Source organism: Procambarus clarkii, chromosome 29 (assembly GCF_040958095.1).
Source record: "Procambarus clarkii isolate CNS0578487 chromosome 29, FALCON_Pclarkii_2.0, whole genome shotgun sequence".
Classification (NCBI taxonomy): domain Eukaryota; kingdom Metazoa; phylum Arthropoda; class Malacostraca; order Decapoda; family Cambaridae; genus Procambarus; species Procambarus clarkii.
In genome coordinates this window covers 22410675-22417912 of record NC_091178.1, presented here as the reverse complement: position 1 = coordinate 22417912, position 7238 = coordinate 22410675, and the positions used below count along the sequence as shown (strand labels likewise).

The 7238-nt window shown below is 35.0% G+C and overlaps 1 long non-coding RNA gene across 1 annotated transcript in view; it reads left to right on the top strand.

The window, feature by feature from the left end:
- The first annotated feature begins 780 nt into the window (after positions 1 to 780).
- LOC138369814 (uncharacterized) overlaps positions 781 to 7238 on the top strand; it is a 10421-nt gene continuing 3963 nt past the window's right edge. The window contains exons 1-3 of the long non-coding RNA XR_011229981.1: positions 781 to 902; positions 5443 to 5605; positions 6302 to 6408. This is a non-coding gene — a long non-coding RNA (uncharacterized lncRNA). The remainder of the gene's footprint in view (positions 903 to 5442; positions 5606 to 6301; positions 6409 to 7238) is intronic.

Sequence of the window (7238 nt, the reverse complement as noted above, 5' to 3'; positions counted from 1 at the left end):
AACCAACAAACCTCACACAAAACATAGAAAAGACCTACTATATCTTATTTGGAAACAAATCAACAAATGCAATTCAGCTTCAGATAGATAATGTAAACATTAGCAATAAAAATGATGGAAAGTTTCTTAGCCTATACTTAGACAAGAGACTCAACTTCCGCACCCATATACAACACATAACTAAAAAGGTTTCTAAAACAGTTGGTATACTGTTTAAGATCAGATATTATGTACCCTACTCTGCTCTCCTCTCACTCTATTATGCACTTATCTATCCCTATCATTCTTATGGCGTTTGTGCTTGGGGTTCAACCTCTGCAAACTACCTCAAGCCCATCATCATCCAGTAAAAATCTGCTATCAGGACAATAACTAACTCTACCTTCAGACAACACACAGCTCCCTTGTTCAAATCCTTAAACATGCTAAACAAATTCACTCCATACATTCTCCTGTGTAAATTACGTTTATAAAGCCCTTTTTCTAACTGCAAACCCTGTTCTGAAACTCTTCCTGGACAGATGTAATAGAACACATGGCCACGTCCCCACCAGACATAAATATCTCTTTGATATCCCAAGAGTCAAACTTAATCTATGTAAACACTCTATGTAAATAAAGGGACCTAGTCTATGGAACTCACTCCCTTATAATGATTTGAAAAGCTGTCCAACTTCTGCCATATTCAAAAATAAAACCAAAAAGTACCTGTAGTACTTTTTAAGTACGAGGGAGTAATGCGCAAAGCGTCCCTCACCTGTGACGTCACAGCGTCACCTGACGCCATATCAACACATCGGCCATTTTGTCGTCAGTTCAGTCATGGCGAGGACTAACCCTTCATGCAAACTGCACCTACTATCAAGAAGAAGAAGATTTTGTGTTCCACCGATAGTATTATCGTAAGTAAGCACTTATATTTTATATTTTATTAAATTAATTGATTCTATTTTTCTGTAATAAAGGTCCAAAGGGTTGTTAAGGAACAAGGGTGTAGCGATACCGACGCTCAGTGCGCTCAACTCACACCAAAGTATCACCTGTGTAGCTTCTGTAATTAGTGTTAATTAGTTATGCTATAAGATAATGAAGCGAGTATAAGATTAACTCGCTACAAGGGTACTGTGTTGGGAGGTGAGGGCTGTTACTGGTGTCTGTGGGGATGTGAGGACTTGTACCAACCACTATCACCACCAGTACCTTGTCTTGCATCCTGCTTAGTATTCCTATTGAGATATGAAGTATTATTGCATTCATATAATTATTCATTCATTGTCATTACTATTTTTATGGGCTATGTTCTGTTACCCTAATGCTTTTTACCCCTGGGCATGTCCATTTACTCTCCAGCCCTTCACAAGCCACTGCTGCACCCCCTCCATGCCCATACTTACTGTGCTTATTCTTACAGGACTGCACTGCATTATGTGGTGCTCACTGCCTGGACACCTTGATACATGCATTATAGGGTTCTGGTAGTTGTTCTACTCACCAAGCCCTTCCAAGGCCAGGCTTGACATGTGAGAGCTTGGTCCAACAGGCTGTTGCTTGGACAGGCCCCTCAGGCCCACATATCCACCACAGCCTTGTTTGTCCGGCACTTCAAAATCAAATGTTTGTTTACGTAAGGTACATACATATTTTTAGGTAAGGTACTCTTTATTTGGGTAAATTTATCTTCGTAGTATTTAGCTTTGGCTCGTCTAATTATCTTGGATAGCAATAACGAGTAATTCTTTGAGAATTCTTTGGAGACAATTCCTAACCTATACTTCTCCCAACCTATACTTCTTCTCAAGGTCATCTTCACTTCTTGAAGATGTTCAGGTTTTCTCTTGAAGATGTCGACGGTTGTTCCAGCAATACTGTATTTTTTTTATTGCTGAAAACCTGTTTTCAGCCATAAAAAAATAATCCTGAATCCAGAAAAAAATCCCTTTTGTATCGTCTGGAAATTTTCAAATATTGCTGATCAAACCTGAGTCTAAATTATTTGTATATATTATGAATTACAGAGGTCCCAGGACAGGGTTTTTAGGCACTCCACTTACATTTTCCCACTCTGACTTAACCCCCATTTATACAAACTCAGTCTTATCTTTTAGCTAATAATTTATTGTACACACCATACTCAGCCTGTGTAGGGTAGTTTATTGTGCATGTGTAGTATATATATTTGTGTAGTATATTTGGTATATTTAATGCCTCTAACCTCTCCTCATAGTTCTTGTCCTTCAGTTCTGGGAGCCCCTTAGTAGCATGTCTTTGCACCTTTTCCAGTTTGTTTATGTGCTTCTTAAGATATGGGCACCATACAACCGCTGCATATTCCAACTTTGGTCTAACAAAAGTCGTGAACAATTTCTTGAGTATTTCGCCATCCATGCATTTAAAAGCTCTGAATATTATCCTTTACCTGCAATTGGTTGTTGCTGTATTTATAGAATATGATTTGTTCTACTTTACATTTGTTTGTTCCTTTTTTTCAAAATTTCTTTCTGCCTCTCTCCTCACTGCCGTGTAGTTGTTTCTCTTTGTATTACTGGTATGTTTGGGGGTTTGGCCTCTTCGTATATTGATTCCATTTTTGTGTCTTTTGGTCTCTGTCCGTCTTGAAATTTCAGTTGAACAAATCCTGTTTCCTAGTTCTGCATCTTTGTTTTGGTATAAATGTTTTTGTTCCTTTATCATATATTTCACAAAATTGACATACTGTGCATTAATTCATCTCAATTACTTCCTTTCCTAACAGCAAGCCTTTCCAGTAAAATTCTTTGAATTCTTTTCTGACTTCTGGCCTAATGTTTGTTTTATCCTAGTGTGTATGATGCCTAGCGTGTGTCTGGTGCCTGTTGTGTTAAACCGAAGATAAATGCATAAGTATAGGTCAGTAATTTCTCCAGCTTTGAAAGGGGCTTTCATTATGCAGCAGTATTCCACTCTAGAGAGCACTAGCGTCTTGAAAACTATCATCATCGGTATAGCATCTCTAGTGTGAAAAGTTCTTGTTATCTATCCTGTCATTTTTCTTGCAGTTGTGACGGCTACTTTATTGTGTTCTTTAAATGTAAGGCCTTCTGACATCAGTACACCCAAATCCTTTACGTTGCTTTTCCGTTCAATGTTATGATTTGACTGAGTTTTGTAAGTGGTTTCCGTTTTTATATTTTTTATTTTTTCCGTAGCGCATGAGCTGAAACTTATGTTCGTTAATCACCATGTTATTTTCTGTAGCCCATAGAAAGACCTGATTTACATCTGATTGGAGGTTTGCCGTCTCCTCTATGTTGCCTACTCTCGTGAAGATTCTAGTGTCATCTGCAAAGGATGATCAAGTACTATAGGTTGTGTCCTTGTCTATGTCCGATATGAGGATGAGAAAAAGTATTGGAGCAAGCACAGTACGCTTGGGGACTGAGCTCTTTACGGTTGATGGTCCAGATTTTATTTTGTTGACTACTACACATTGGGTTCTATTAGTCAGGAAGTTGTATATCCATCTGCCTATTTTTCCGGTAATTCCTTTTGAACGCATTTTATGTGCAATAACACAATGGTCACATTTGTCAAAGGCTTTTTTTTGTCAAAGCGTTTTGTTTGTCTTCCATGGCATCTAGTGCCATGTCAGAGTGGTCCAGCAACTGTGATAGGCAAGAGCGCCCTGTTCTGAAACCATGTTGTCTGGGGTTATGGAGATGCTGTGATTCCATGTATTTTGTGATCTTACTTCTTAGCATTCTCTCAAAGATTTTTATGATGTGCGATGTTAGTGCTATCGGTCTGTAGTTTTTTGCCTCTGCCTTATTTCCTCCTTTATGGGGCGGTGCTATCTCTGCTGTTTTTAGTATGTCAGGGACAATGCCAGTATCTTGGCTTTGTCTCCAAAGAATGTGAAGGGCCTGCGATAACGTTTTTTACAGTTCTTGACTGAATATAGAGTTCCAAGAGTCAGGGCCTGGTGCAGAGTGCATAGGCATACTGTCTATGGCTTCTTCAAAATCCAGTGGGGATAGGATCACATCTGATTTATGATTTGATGTTGGTATCATATCCATGAAAAATTCATTTGGGTTATCAATCAGATGGATGGAGAGCTACACTCGTGGTGTCCCATTTTCCCAGCACTCTTTGTCATATAATGCTTTGAAACTTTTGACGGATTTGGCCTCCACCACCTTCTCACCTAACATGTTCCAACCGTTTACCATTCTGTTTGCAAAAGTGAATTGTCTTACATTTCTTCGGCATCTTTGTTTAGTTCGTTTAAATCTATAACCTCTTGTTCTTGAAATTCCAGGTCTCGGGAAATCTTCCCTATCAAGTTTATCAATTCCTGTTACTGTTTTGTACGTAGTGATCATATCTCCTCTTTTCCTTCTGTCTTCTAGTTTGGAATATTTAATGCCTCTAATGTCTCCTCATAAATCCTGTCCTTCAGTTTTGGTATGAATGTTTGTGTGCCTTCATCGTATATTTTGCAAAATATGGAATACATCTCATTTACTTTACTTTAAGAATATGGTTCGATCAATTAAAAACCCTCTTGTTCAAATTGCAAAGAGACTGAAAGAGATGCAGCATGCTCAATGGATTATATATTAGTGATTATTATTAGGATTATATATTAGTGAATCATATTAGTGATTCAATTATTATGGTCATAAAACAATAAACAAATAGTTTTGGTGTTATTACACTCTATTCACAGGTTATATATAAGTATCTGCATGTTTTGTTCACCATTACAAACCACTAAGTTGGTTTGATTTTTGTTGAGATTGTTATTTATGATAAGATTCCTTACGTTATCTGAGAATGAAGCTATGTCGGTATTGGGAAATCTATAGATGGCACTTATAGTCAAGGAGGATTTAAGGGATTTACTGGAGAACTTGGCAAAGGTATATTCACAATAGTCGTCTCTATTACTAATGAGACTATTGCAGATGAAGGTATCTTTGTAAGATATTGCTATGCCACCTCCTTTTTTTATTAGGCCTGCAGTTGTGAATGGCTTTATTATCAGCCAAGTTGTAGCATACAACATAGCATATATATGTATATGGCATACATATATATATATATACACACACACACACACATATATATATATATATATATATATATATATATATATGTTATGTTATGTTATGTTACAACATAACAGGCCAATTACACTGGATTAATCTTTGTGTTTAGATAGGAGATGCCTCGTATGGGCCAATAAGCCTTCTGCAGCCCCTATGTTTATCCCTTATGTATCCCCCCATGTTTTCACCTTCATTGTATTATCACCTGACCTAATGCGGGTATAAAATCAACTAATATATATATATATATATATATATATATATATATATATATATATATATATATATATATATATATATATATATATATTCAAAATTCGTCAGTGTACTACATTTTTGTTGTTGCTTTTAGGTGATGCTTTTAACCAGTGTACGTGGGTCTGATTGTTGTGCAACCACAGTTCGAAGAATAATGAAGATATGAACAAACGGCCTGTGGTCACTATACAGTCTGGAAGGGCAAAAGAAGAAATTGGCATTTCTACAAAAACAAGAACTATATAATGTTATTTTAAGTAAGTAACCAAAAAATTAAATAATTTTTTTAAAGTTTAAAATTCACTTAAAAATGTAAATTTTAAGTTAAAAAATTTTAACCAAAAAACTTAATATTTTTCATATTTGGAACCATTCCATAATATTTTCCCAAGCATAAATGATTATATTTCTATCACTTGCTCTTAAGATTGTTTCATTTAATAGAGGTTGGGCATAATTGTTCTCTGCTGCTAATAGAACTGACTGACTTAGCTATAGGAAAATGTAAACTTAATTGATTTATCCATTACAGTATTTTGCAGTTTATTTCATGATCCTGTGCTTAATACTTGCATAAATAGTAGATTACAAAATGCATTTTTATATCATTAGTATTGAATAATAATAATGCAAATAATTGACTTATAAATGATGTACAATTAATTGGTAGGTGATATTATATTATTAATATTTTTTCATTCTTGCAAAGCCTTAACAAAGTCATTAACATGTTAATATAAACTTGATCACCTTCCACTTATTTTCTCATGTGCTACCTACATGTACAAAACCTTATTCCTAAATGCATATTTTGTTCTGAAACTTGTCCTTTATATGTTGTGTATCACCATCTCTGGAGAGTTTTATCTGATTGATGTATAAATTACTTTTAATTTTACAGAATATTATTGTTATACTGAATTTATTATTATATAAATAACTTAATTTTACAGAATCATCTATCAACGCACATCCACAAGTTGAGGAGGAGGATGTGACCTTCCAGATGTCTGAAGTACTGAAACAGGCACCAAACAGGCCTGGTGGATCTAGGTACAAGGTAAAATAATTTAAATTTTTTTTTTTTTTTTTACTAATTGTCCGATATATATATATATATATATATATATATATATATATATATATATATATATATATATATATATATATATATATATATATGTCGTACCTAGTAGCCAGAACGCACTTCTTGGCCTACTATGCAAGGCCCGATTTGCCTAATAAGCCAAGTTTTCCTGAATTATTATATTTTCTCAATTTTTTTTCTTATGAGATGATAAAGCTACCCATTTCATTATGTATGAGGTCAATATTTTTTTATTGGAGTTAAAATTAACGTAGATATATGACCAAACCTAACCAACCCTTCCTAACCTAACCTAACCTATCTTTTTAGGTTAGGTTAGGTTAGGTAGCCGAAAAAGTTAGGTTAAGTTTGGTTAGGTAGGTTAGGTAGTCGAAAAACAATTAATTCATGAAAACTTGGCTTATTAGGCAAATCGGGCCTTGCATAGTAGGCAGAGAAGTGCGTTCTGGCTATTAGGTACGACATTATATATATATTTATATATATATATATATATATGTGTCGTACCTAGTAGCCAGAACGCACATCTCAGCCTACTATGCAAGGCCCGATTTGCCTAATAAGCCAAGTTTTCTTGAATTAATGTTTTTTCGACTACCTAACCTAACCTATAAAGATAGGTTAGGTTCGGTCATATATCTCTATTAATTTTAACTCCAATAAAAAAAGAATTGACCTCATACATAATGAAATGGATAGCTTTATCATTTCATAAGAAAAAAAATAGAGAAAATATATTAATTCATGAAAACTTGGCTTATTAGGCAAATCGGGCCTTGCAT